Raw genomic sequence first — 13,995 nt, 5'->3', positions numbered from 1 at the left:
GTTGAAATCATTTGTTATTCTATTGTTTAGGAAATGTGCTTCAGATCTGAATTTTATTACTGTATATTAGCTCACAGTCTGTACTGCCAATTAATAAGATTTCCATGCTAAGGTATGCTACGAAAACACAATCCACTGTTCATTCAGTACACTACCTCCTTCCATCTACAGTCTCTAGATGATAGTTTAATTGAAAGATAGGGAATGTATAAGTAAGGCTACGTATAAACCAAAAAATGTATTCAAAGTTGAGCATAAGAACAGGATTGCAAACTCTGTGTGTGCAATATGAAGAATTTAAAGAAAAGCACTCTTAATGTACCTAGCAAAAACAATTTTAGAATAAGCATGTCAGGATCTGCTTGTAAGGCACTGCAAGTGTTCAACAGATAAGGTGGTTGTCACAGATTTGTTTTCAAATCTTCTTAGCTCAATTTAATTTTTCAGCTAGCATGAAAGCGTGCTGTTTTCCGTTAGCCACAGCCCATGCAGCTTTAGTGCAAAATGTCAAGCCATGAAAGGTAACCAAGTTGAGGAACAAACCCCATATATACATGTCATGACATTTATTATAATTGATACGGCAATTACAGAATATCAGCCTTTACTTTAAAAGTCAGTACTTCATGGTTCAGGGCAAGTACTTCGTGAGTGCATTTAAATCACATGATTTCCTATTTGCAGAGTCTGTATGTCGCAGGTAGATTGATAAATATTATTTGTATTTATATATATATTACCTACTGGCGGTCGCCAGTAGGTAGTTATAGTTAGGATTATTTTCAATACAAAATCTCAACATTCTATTGTGAATAACTTTGGCGCCAGTTGAGGAATCTGCCTGAAAATGTCCTCAAATTTGCCTTGCGGCGCTCTGGTCCTTTCGTGAAAGTTTGGGGGGGATTTGTCAAGTGGGGGTTAGCTGGAAATTTTACTGACATAAAACCATAGAAATTCCAACGTTCTAGTTAGTTGGACTCACTATAACAAGCGCGCCTGCAATGCACTGCTGATGACGTCACATATTACATCACTCATGACATCGTCAGTGACATCACTCATGACATCACTTATGACACCATCCTTGTGACAGAGTGAAAGACCTCCTTTTAGTGTAATGTAACCCTTGAAATACATATTCAAAAATAGAAACTAAAATTTTCAAAAAAATGGAGATACCCATACCAGTTACAACAACCAATTCAGTAATTCCACCATCTATATACACATCCACTCATTCAGCAACAGTTCTATATAGTCACTCATACATATACTCACTCATCATATGTCGTGATACATCTATACATCCTGTTATACACCGACAGTCATCCAAAAGTTACTCACACACATACTCACACATGCAAATGAAATATTGAACATCCATTTATTTGCATATACAACTATACACACACTACCTCCTTACTTCTAAGGAAACTTACACATACTTACTCTCTTAAACAATCACTTATAGAAACACATACTTATTTAAACAGGAACTCTTACAATCTCTTACTCTCACATATACTCACTTATATACATCAAAACTCACATACACTAGATTAAAATATATGTTGTTACTAAAAAAGACACTAGTGAGACAGTCATTCACTCACTAACACACACATATACACACTCATCCACCCATACAGTCCTGCACATATGCGGTCTTAAAAACACATGCAAACAGTGAGTCAGTCACCAACCCATGCAGCCACTTTACACAAAGTGAAACACTGATACATATATTTCAATATTTAAAAGTTACTCGCTAATATATGTATTCAATAAGATACACTTAATAAGGCAGTTAACCAATCATTTTTTTTAAAAAACATCCATTTACACACTTATTTAACCATTTATTCTTCCATCAACCTTTACAAATACATATATAAAACATATTGATTTTTCAGAAAGACACACATTCACTGGCTGGTGTCATCAGTGATGTCATGAGTGATGTCACTGACGATGTCATGAGTGATGTAATATGTGACGTCATCAGCAGTGCATTGCAGGCGCGCTTGTTATAGTGAGTCCAACTAACTATAACGTTGGAATTTCTATGGTTTTATGTCAGTAAAATTTCCAGCTAACTATAACTGGTGTGAAACCTATGGTTTTTTCAGTGAATGTGTGTGTGTGTGAGTGTGTGTGTGTGTGCGTGAGTGTGTGCGTGAGTGTGTGTGTGTGTGTGTGAGTGAGTGCGTGAGTGTGTGAGTGTGTGTGTGTATGTGTGTGGGTGTGGGTGTGTGTGTGTGTGTGTGAACTCACTCGAAATCATGTGGAAAATGTGGAATACCATACGTTCGACAACAGAACTAGGCCATACCAACAGCAGACTGTGTAGTACACAAATAATAACATATCTTGCTTGCTGTTTTACTATATTGAAGCTGAAACCACATGCACATTTACATGTTCAACTAAATCCAGTCAGTGAAATAAATAAACAACTATGTAGGGGCACCAGAGATAAGTTGGCACTGAGCTGAGATGTATTTTTATTATGAAACGCACAAAAAGAGACAAGAGGAATGCTTGCAATTTGTCGAACCACTGTCAATCGCATTGGGTAGCATCCCAACCCATCGTCATTTGCTCATCATGCCACCTCAATTGATTTGATACAGTGAGCATGGGACATACATCTGGACATAACCATGCCACTTAGGGCAGCCCCTAAAACGGATAAAAGGTGATGGGAGAAATGCTTGCAATTTATCTAACCACTGGCAATAGTTTGGAGTAACATCCAAACCCATTGTTCTTTTACTCACCATGCAACCTCAGTTTGGATCCAGCTTTATGCAAATCAGTCTTGACTCTGTTCCTCATGGGAACAGTCCAGCATGAACTGCCAGGCCAGATCCTCTCTGAACCGGAAAACAAGCAACCCAGGACAGTTCACCCTAGTTATGAACTCATCAACTGGGTACAGCTTGGTTCCAGTGACACAGTGAGCATGGGACCCATGTCTGGGCATAACCATGACACGTAGGGCAGTACAAGAAACAAACAAAAGATGATGGGAGGAATTCTTGCTGTGTCACTGAAACCAAACTATACCCATATGATGAACCCATATTTAGGGCAAAATCAGTCCTGAGCTGCTTGTTTTCTGGTTCAGGGAGGACCTATTTATTATAAACAATAGGATCCACCCTCAGGAGAAGAAAGGAAAATTACAATTTACAGGTCCTGTGCATTACCTACAATGGTGGAAAGCACATAGTGTTTCTTAAATACCCCTCACATACCAAGAGGGACCTTGGTGTCATGCTTCATCATGGGGGTCTTCCCGCACAGCTGCGGTACGGGGCGTGCTAGGACCTATGACTACGTGGGAGCACTGATGTCACAACCATGTGTGGTGTAGGAATGAGTGAGTGAAAAGGGTCAGGAATGAATAAGAAAGTGAGTTCAAAAATACCTAGCGCTCGTGGATTAGAACATTTTAATATTCCATTGAGCCAGTATTTTTAAAAAGGTGGGTCGGAGGTATGTTGCTTCAATTAAGACGAATCGGTCTTGTTTTTCACGTAGTGTTAACTACCCATACATATACCTTTCTAAAACATTCAGAAATTTTCAACATAGTTTTGTAAGCGCAGAAGGGATCAGAAATTTGTCCTGAAGAAGAAGCAGCACACTTCGAAACATGTTGACACACACAGGAGGCATTGCTCATTGAAGCAACATACCTCCAACCCACCTTTTTAATAATACCGGCTCCATGTAGTCGTAGGTCGTAGCACGCCCCGTCCCGCAGACCCCAATGATGAAGCATGACACCAAGGGCCCTTTTGGTGTTGATCGTCGCTTAAGAGGCTCCGTTCCTTCCCTACTCTACAGACCCTTTTGTTACCCCTATAAAAATAGGTGGGAGGCTAGCACAATTTGCAAAATATTGGTTATTAATAACACAAGACCCTTGGGTGTTGGAGACCGTTATGGGATACCACATAGATTTTGTGGAGGAACCAGTTTAAGACCATATCCCGGTAATCATAAGGTTCGAGGACAAGTTATCAAAACTAGTAGACAAAGAGGTTGAAGACCTACAAGAGAAAGGTGCGATTAGTGAATCACTAGATACGACAAAAGGGTTTATAAGCAATATTTTTCTGATCCAGAAAAAAACAGAAAGGTATGAGACCAGTTATAAATTTAAAGTGCCTCAACGATTGGGTAGAGTACCACCACTTCAAAATGGAAGGTCTATTAAGACATATTCTTCAGCCGGAGGATTGGTTAACAAGATTAGATCTCAAAGATGCTTATTTAACAATCCCTATTTGCAAAGATCACCAAAAATCTCTCTGTTTCAGATGGGATGGAAAGATGTGGGAGTTCGTATGTGCACTCTTCGTCTCTCTTCGGGCCCCTTGGTGTTTCACCAAGATCCTCAGGCCGGTGGCAGCTTACCTAAGAGAACGAGGGGTACATCTTGATATCTATCTAGACGACATACTCATAATGGATCAAGTGAAATCGAGAGTGATAGATCACAATACTTTGGCAATAAACCTTTCAGAGGTTCTAGCTTTATGGTAAACAGACAGAAGTCTAGTATAATTCCAAACCAGGTTACCCAATTCCTAGGTTTCATGATAGTTACTGTTCAAGGTCAACTGAAACCCCCAAGAGAAAAATGTAAACGTATAAAAAAGGAATTAAGGAATATCCTAACCTTGGGGAAGATATCTCTTTGAATGCTAACAAGGATAATAGGCTTGTTATCCTCTACGCTCCAAGCCATTTTTTTGGTCCTTTGAATTATCGGGCGCTCCAGTATCTGAAGAGCAAACACCTAAGAGATGGCTTGAGCTATTCAGAGTAAGTAACCCTCTCTCAGGAAGCGAAGGAAGAAATAAACTGGTGGTTATGGTGGTTAAAAAATATGGAAGCATGGAATGGGAGAGCAATTTTTGGGTCTCTTCCGGACCAACTGTTAGAGTCAAATGCGAGTTTGTCAGGATGGGGAGCGAGCTGTGGCTCACTTTCTACTGGTGGTCTTTGGAAGGAAAAAGAAAGGAGTCTACACATAAACTGTTAGGAGCTCCTAGCAGGCTCATTTGCTATAAAAAGTTTTACGAGGGACTCTGCAAAATATTCAATTCTCTTGAGAATGGACAATGTCCCAGTGGTAAGATATATCAACAAGCTAGGAGGCCCGGAATTGAAGGATTTGGTGGATTTGGCCAAAGTATTTTGGGACTATTGTCTGAAACAGAATATTGTAGTTCAAGCGGAACACATTGGAGGCAGATTGGTTTTCAAGGAATCACAGGGACTCAAGCAATTGGTGTCTGGACAGGAAAGTCTTTCTAGGTCTGATGGATATTTGGGGTCCTTGTCAGGTAGATTTCTTTGCAGACAGACTCAATACCCAGCTAGGGATTTACTTCTGTTGGCATCCGGATCCGGAATCCACAGGCGTGGTTGCTATCAGACAAGATTGGCGGTTTCTGAGAAGATATGCTTTTCCTGCTTGAGTAGCTGCAATGGTTCACAAATGGAACATTTCACTGGTTCTTGTGACCCCCCTTTGAAAGTCTCAAGTGGGTTACCCTATGTTGTTGGAAATGCTAGTGGATTACCTGGTTTTACTACCGGTATTCCCAGAATTTCTTCTAGGTCCTTAAGGAGAGCTGCACGATTTAGCTCTAGGAAAGGAACTGAGAAGGATGGCTTGGAAAATTTCAGGAACCTATGGGAAGAGCCAGGACTTTCTGAAGAGGCATCAAACCTCATCGAAGAATCTTGGGCACCAGGAACACGTGAAATGTATCGATTGTCTTGGAAGAAATGGGTTTGCTGGTGTTTCGAAAGGAATTTTGATCCCACATCGGTGGATGTAGTTGAAATAGCCAACTATCTATCAGAATTGTTTGGAAGAGGTTTAGCTTATAGAACTATCAATGTTCATTGCTCTGCCATTGCTGCTGGTCATATTTTGGTTAATGGTTATTCTGTAGGTCAAAATGTTCTTATTAAGAGATTGTTAAGAAGTATCAGGATCTCAAAACCACCGATTTTAAGGTACAACTCTTTGTGGGATGTTTCTAAAGCTTTGAAACTTTTAGATAGTCTGGGTACAAACAATTTGATATCTCTTAAATTACTTTCCTTTAAGCTGTCAACCCTTCTCAATTTAGTCTCTTTTAGAAGAGTCTCCGATATCAAAGCTTTAGAAATTTCTAACAGAGTTTTTTCTCCCGAAGGTAAATGTTTCTATTTAAACAGCAGAACCAAAACTAATTAACAAACAATTTTCTACCCCTATTTTGATGATTATGTCAATTTATGTGTTGTCAGATGTGTTAAAGAGTGTGAAGGGAAAACTTCTCTATTAAGATGTAACGTCAAACAGTTACTGATTTCTTTCAGGAAACCTCACAAAGGTGTATCATCTTCAACTCTGGCTAGATGGGTTAAAGAAGTGATGAGAATGTCTGATGTTGATGTTAGTATGTTTGGCACACACTCTGTTCGCGGTGCTTCTGCTTCTCAAGCTTTCAAGTAAGGAGCTTCTTTGAATGATATTCTTAAATGTGCTGATTGGCCAAATGATATGGTTTTTTGAAAGTTTTATTGTAGACCTGTTGAAGACACAGAGGCTAATATTATTCCCTCCCTAAACCTAACCCTTTGCTCAATTCTCTTTTCTTATCTTTTAGCTTGTGCTCAAAAATAATAGAGAAGGATTATTAAATTGGATACTCTTCTATTGGTCTCTAATGTTGTCAAGTTTTTTTATCCCCCTGAAGAGGATTCAAGTGGATTGGGACATTTCTTGTTCTTGTTGTAATATCTTACTAAATTTAAGATTGTTTCAAAAAAGAAGAAGAGTTATGAGTGTTCTGACCTTTTACTAGGTTGGAATTTTTTGTTGTTACAACGTTTTAAGTTCTTTAAAATGGCTGTGGTATGCTAAATAAAGAAGATTGCAATAATATTAGCCTACGTGTAAAATAAAACCCAGATTTTCTGACTATCAAAGTTGGGGAAAATCTACATTTCTGTCACATAAATGTTGGGAAATGGGTTTTATCCATACTTTGACATTTATAGGGAAATCAGGGCTAGAAAAAGTGGTGAAATCTAAGCAAGCCAAACAATTAGGGATTCCCTTTGGTCTTTAGTTTTCACAAATGCCTGGGTTTAGTAGGGTTCTCAGGCGGATAATCAATCCTGGGTTCACATACTACAGCTAATCTATAAGCTATCATCCACACGTGAGGTGGATGATAGCTTATAGATTAGCTGTAGTATAGATTATAGATAGCTTATAGATTAGTTTTGTATCAGGGATGAGTGGGAAAGCTGGTTTGTAGGTATTTTGCTGTTCCACACAAATATTGGAGCATTCCCTAAGAGAAATATGAGGAAATTCTCTTTTTTTCATCCAGAGTTAAACATTTGTAGGCAATTCTCGGTAAGAAAGAGTAGTAGGACTAATACATGCCACAATGCCATTTGGCTCACCTGGGTCTCCAGTCTTAAGGAATATGTGGACTTGGTTCCCTCTGGGTGCTGGTTGATCCGGGGTTCAGAAAAGGATGCTACTCGCATCACAAAAATCAATATTCTTTCAAAATAATTTTGATGTTTTTCACATGGGCACCTTTTTGGACCTTTCGTTCCCTGTCCTGCCGAGAGGTCCACCCACACATGTGGTATATTATTTTTATTAAAAGAAGTGTGGGAATGCTGGGTGTTAGGACTTTTTTCACGGATTCTCAAATATATAATTATTATGTTATGTTAAAATATTTAAACAGCAAAAGGTTCACAAGTGGTTTCTAGGTACTAGGATACCTATGAGATTGACTCAAACCCCATAATTGTATTTAGAGGATTTTTAGTCATGAAACGCAGCATGACCTACCCAACATCTACCTATATTATCCACCAAGAAACAGGTTTAGGTTTTATATCAGACATAATAGGAATGGTTCCTTTATTTAATGGAAAGGTATCTGGATAAATCCGGAGCTTGAGATGAACCGCAAAATTATTTGCAACTGTTTAGCTCTTGACCTAGCAAGCAGTATCCCCTGGCTAAGCTACATAAAAAGGACTGCATCTTATTTGAGGATACCAGAGCTATTTAGCTTCCCAGAGAAACTCCTAAAGGCAGATAGGCTCTGGATTAAAAGTACATACCTGCAGTTATCACAAATGGATAGAGAGGCTAGGGAATTAAGTAAACCTCTAGTGTGGACACACCAGTTGTTAACCACATCACAAACGATTGAGCCATATTTAAATATAGTTACCAATCAGCAACATTGTTTCCTTCTGGTGAGATTCAGATTGAATCTATTACATTTGCTCCTTGCAGAACCAATGGGTTGGAAAAAGCCGGAGAACTTGAATGTATGTACCTGTAATCATTTTTCTACTCAGGACTCAATGCATTTTGTCTTATTTTGTGAGCGTTTTTTGTACATCCGAAACCGGTTCATTTTACCCATTTTAAAAGGCAAAGGTTTTATACACGCTAGACCTGCTATTATATATTTATAAATGTTGAACAATGTTTGGGAGATTATTAACATAGCTAGCTTTTTGAGCGCAGCTGTAAGAATAAGGAGAAAGGGAAGAACCGTCAACAATTAGTATTTAAAAAAAATGTTATGAAATACTTCTGTATATATTGATGATCTAGATTTTGTTTTCTGTATTTTGTGGTGTATGTGACTTTGAAACATTTAAAAAAAATGTTTTACTGTATTTTTAATGTAGTATGCTTTTATGGCTTTAATTCACCGAATAAATTGATTTTGACTGACAAGCATTGCAACTGCCACAAGCAGTCGCAGTGGTGAAGTGTGCAGCCCACACTAATGCCCAGGACTTTGTATTCCAGGGAGATGCCACAGCTGATTGGCAGCCAAGGATGCAGCAAGACGCCCCCTTAACAATGGACATGCCTCAGTTTTGCTGGCTAATGACTCATCAGCTAGTGACACAGGGTTACCTTCGGGCTCCCTGGATGATTCCAGACATTAAACAGACACAGCTCACCTGCACCTAAGAGAGAAACAAGAAAGTGCCCCAGAACTTGAGAAACAATTGTGGGAAGCCAGAGGATGCACACAGACAGGAACAGATTTATTATAGACAGATAGGCGGAAGAGCGGCTTTAATATTGTCAGATCTGTCTGCCGCGTTTGACACTGTGCCCCATGATAAACTCCTTCAGAGACTGAGGGACTGCGGAGTTGGGGGCACGGTGTTGAAATGGTTCACCTCCTTTTTGGAGAATAGAAGGCAGGAAATGTGGAACCCGCTTTTCTCTTCTTGCATGCCTTCTATGAAGGTTGGGGTACCACAAGGGTCTATGTTAAGTCCTTTACTGTTTAATTTATACAGGAAATTTGAAACCCGCCTTTCTCTTCTTGCATGCCTTCTATGACGGTCTGGGTACCACAAGGGTCTATGTTAAGTCCTTTACTGTTTCATTTATACATGACCCCCCTCGCCCCTCTGGCTGAAGAGGCGGAAGCAATAATTATATCTTACGCGGAAGACACTCAGTTACTATTCACCTGTGCAAAAGGAGAAGCTTTTGATGGGGAGAAAATCAATAACTGCTTGAGGAAAATCTTTTCCTGGTTTAGTTTTAACCAGCTCCAGTGAAACTCGGAAAAGTCAGAAGTGATTCTCTTTGGGGCTTCTGATCCAGATGAATGGAGGCAATGGTGGCCATCCGATATGTCCCCCCCTGAGTCTTCGGTGGGAGTAGCCAGAAAACTTGGGGTACAAATGGATGACTCCTTGGACATGAAGAAGCAGATTCAATCAGTGGCAGGAACCTGCTACTGAACTCTGAAATCACTCCATAAATTTTTACCCCTTCTGTCACTCGCCCACAGAAGGACGGTAGTCCAGGCTCTTATTACTTCACGACTGGACTACGTTAACGTCATCTACTTGGGTCTTCCGGATTATTTGTTAAGTAAACTCCAGGTGGTGCAGAACGCTGCAGCTAGAGCCATATGCTGGGCTCTCCTGCTCACATTTCCTCCCACCTTAGGAATCTGCATTGGCTCCCTATCCGCCGTAGAATTCAGTTTAAGGCCTTGACATTGGCTTTTAAATCTCTGCACGACTCCGGTGCTCAGTACATCAAGAGAAGAGTGAGTTTCTACTCGCCCGGCAGAGTCTTAAGATCATTCCATCTCGATTTGATAAATGTACCAAAATGTGCACGCTCTCGTAAAGGCAGACGCTCCTTCCAAGTTCAAGTTGCCCACTTGTGGAATAAACTGCCTGCCACATTGAGGGAATTATCTGATACTTGGCTTTTTAGGAAACAGCTCAAAACGTGGCAATTCCAGCGATAATTTCCCCTCTCTTTATGAGCTGTCTCTACCTGTTTCCATATATGTTGTGCTCTGCTAGCGCCGGGACACTCTTTTTGAGTAGCTGCACGCTCTATAAATACGGTATAACATAACATAAAATAACATAACATATACAAGGGGAAGCCCTAAACCAGTTACATTTCCCTTCACACACTGCTAGAGCCATGCCCCTTAAAATACACCATTATTGGTTTACTCCCAACTTACATGACATGATCACAATGTACTTACACATGTGCACCATGTGCCAGCACCACCAAATCCCATCTTCAAGGTAATAGTTTCCACAATCCCCCGACCACAAGGACCCTTTGAGGAACCGCACATTGGTTATACTGATTGACAGATGCAATTATTATTGCTACCTCATAGTTGTAGTCTGTTCATAGAAGCAGAACCTTGTGGCCACTGTGATGCTAAGCCTGCTGCTAAATTTCTGATCTGCAAGGTGATATCCTGGGGGGGCATTCCTGAAGGGATCAGATCGGACATTGGCACACACTTCTTAAATAAGATCTTCTCCCTGTTAGGAATAACACACAAACTCTTGTCAGCTTATCACCCTAAAGCAATGGCATTGTGGAGAGACTCAATGGACTCCTCAAGAACAAAATAAGTAAACTGTGTATAACACTGAAAATAACTGGTTGTACTGTCTCCCGGTAGCACTGTTTGTTCTGAGAAACTCCCCAGAATCAAATCACTATTTGACCCCACATCAGATAGTGACGGGGAGAATAATGACCATATTTGTGCCACCAATAAGACATGTTGCAGACTCAGAATGAACCTGAAGTTGTAAATGCTGAACTGACTGTTTACATGGTACAGCTAACAAAAGCTGCAAAGTTCTTCTCTAAACAGGTGACACGTGCAGCTGGCAAGCGAGCCAATGCACCTCCAACAGATGACAAAACGACACCCCTTCAATTGGGAACTTTAGTCAATACCAGGAACTGTATTCACAAGTTGAAAGTCATCAGATTTAACCGACCCTTCCCTGTGACAGACAGCACAGATACAGCGGTGAACGCACAAGGTCACAAACCATGGTTCCACCTCACGGACATCCGCCTGGCCCCAGCCTTGCCGTCCATCCCTTTGGACACCGAGCATGTAAGAGAGGTGAGAGAACAGGTGAAGCAACCGGACTGAAGCCTTCCTCTACCGCTCCAAGATACTTATTTCAAGTTATGTGTTTCAGCTTTCTTTTTCCTCCTCGGAGCACTAATAATGATCCTTTTAGCCCTTGTGTATTTCTATTTCTTTTATCCTACATCAACTATTATATGAATGCACAGAATTGCTGATAAGAATATTGACCTTCACCCTCTCTACCCTGCTTTGTTACACATTGCACACTGTCTCTTGCACTCCTTTTCATGTAGAATAAAAGCCCGGCTATAAACAACGCATGTTAGCCCTGTTACTGCACTAGTTAACACAACTAGATATCATACCACCCATGAAGTCCTACAAGTCCTGACAGAAAAACAAGAGATAATGAAGGAGATGTCAATGATAAAGAAAGCAGGGTAAAAACTGACTTATGCAGATTGGGAAAAAAGGATATTACATTGTGGCATCTTAGGAAGGTCGTACCATCGTCCAGAATGAGTACCGGCCAGTCCTCCAATGTGGATTCTGGCTCCACATGCAGCTATCCCCGAACTGGAATGGCCTCTGCTCACTTGTGACTCTACACACCCTCTCCCTGATGATACCAGGAGTGACATTGCAACATTACATTACCATCCCATGAGCCGTCAAACAACCTTGTTGCATCACCACGTGAAGAAAAGAGCTGCAGAATACTTTGGCATTGCAGTTTGGGAAGATGTTTCACAGGAACACAGACTATTCAACAACGCCCAGCTCTTCTTCAGAAGTATCCTACCATTTGTTCAGGCGAAAGCAACAGCCCACTGGCTGCTAAGAACACAGTGGGAACTCCTGTAGGCCATCAATTGTAACAGAAGACAGATTCAATGTGGTTAAAGAAGAACTACGATTCATTTGACTGATGGTAATGCAGCACAAATATGTGCTGGACCTAATTACGAACATGAAGCCGGTTGTGTGCAAGAAGATTTGGTCGGCTTGCTGCAAGTATGTGCCGGCAAATGATGCGGCCAATGGGACACTGACTGAGGCCATTCAGATATTGCATGACCTACAAATGAAATTGTCAACGAGGGAGGTGACTCTGACGTGTGGTGTGAGGGGTGGTTCACATGTGTGCCATCTAGGATGTCAGGGTTATTCAAGGCCTTGTTGCCTCTGTTTGTGGTGTTGCTCTTGACATGTCTTATTTTTCAGGTGGCACTAGCATGCTGCAATAGGATGAAAGTTAAGATGGGATGAGCGTTTATGAATAGGAAAAGCACTAAGGATGTCAGGGGACAGAGAAGTGAGTAGGAGGTGGTCCCCTTAGAAGATGGGAGAGTAGAAGTGGTAGTTAAAGAATCAACTAGAGGGGGGAATGATATAGGGAATAATGAGATGTATAAGGTAGAGACTCACAAAGATTTAAGACCCCAGACTCAGACCCCTATGCGGACCTTTTCGGTTAGGATAATTTTAAGCCACTGTAGGTAGAAACAGGCCCATGCATAGAAGCAGAGACGTGATGAAACACAGTAGATTAATCAGAAATAGACATGTCACATCACACGTTAATGTCAGCAAATATTTTGTGGTTAGTTAGCTGGGCTGCCACACAAAAAGAGATCATATCACCCTTCAGACTCAGGAAACACGACAGAACAGCAGTGATTAGTAGAGATGCAACAAAAATAGGTCACCACCATCCCTGTCTGCTGAAAAGGACAAGCAGAGCTGCGACAAACACAATAGGGCCTGTTTCGTTTCTAGATATGCTGCTGTCATATACACCCCTTTGCTTAAGCACATACCCAGAATGGCCCCAAGTTGTGCATCCTGCCTTAGGACATAATGACGCAAATGCCCTCTTCTTCTGAAACCGCACTTGACACCTAAAGGCTAGATAGCTTGGCAAGAGAAGCTACATGCAAAAGGTCAGATAGCTTGGCTCAAACAGCATTTAGCAAGATATAACCCCGTTTTGTGCAGTCAGATAAATATATCCTTGATACCGCTTAAATTCTGAGAACAGAAACTCCTATAAGGATTTTCTGCTAATCATGCAAGGCGGGGCCCACATACATACACTTTTGTTCCGAAAAATTGCTACATCTGCTGATGTTATCTTGTATGTCATGTGTGAACATTACTTATGCAAATGATGTATTTATAACCTTTTCTGTTGCGGTTTAATAGCTGAAATACCGCTGGCTTTGAGCTAAAACTTCAGCCATGAGAGTTCAGTCTTTCTGGAGCGGACTGATCTCCCCAGCTGCTGTAGTGCATTAAAGAGCATGATCTGGTAACAGATGATCTGGTAGAGACAATATCTAGCTGCAGATTCATTACCTTTGAATTTCGCAGGCTTCAGACTTGATCTGGAAACATTTGTGCGAGCAGTACCTCTGCGTAGCGTCGGGTGGCTCCGTTCTGTACCACATGGCGCGTTAGCGCCAGATGTGACATTGTGGTCCCCAATATAGGTGCCACCCAGATGCACGGACGTCAGTTA

At 40.9% G+C, this 13,995-nt stretch overlaps 1 long non-coding RNA gene and 1 pseudogene across 1 annotated transcript in view; one reads left to right on the top strand and one right to left on the bottom strand.

Moving 5' to 3' along the window:
* LOC147697700 (uncharacterized) overlaps nucleotides 1–13,995 on the bottom strand; it is a 268,884-nt gene that overhangs the window by 157,760 nt on the left and 97,129 nt on the right. The window lies entirely within an intron of this gene.
* LOC147697701 (uncharacterized) lies at nucleotides 11,148–12,743 on the top strand (annotated as a pseudogene).

Source organism: Lissotriton vulgaris, chromosome 8 (genome assembly GCF_964263255.1).
Source record: "Lissotriton vulgaris chromosome 8, aLisVul1.2, whole genome shotgun sequence".
NCBI classification, from domain to species: Eukaryota; Metazoa; Chordata; class Amphibia; order Caudata; family Salamandridae; genus Lissotriton; species Lissotriton vulgaris.
The sequence above is the reverse complement of the archived record's forward strand: the minus strand, read 5'-3'. Positions and strand labels throughout refer to the sequence as shown.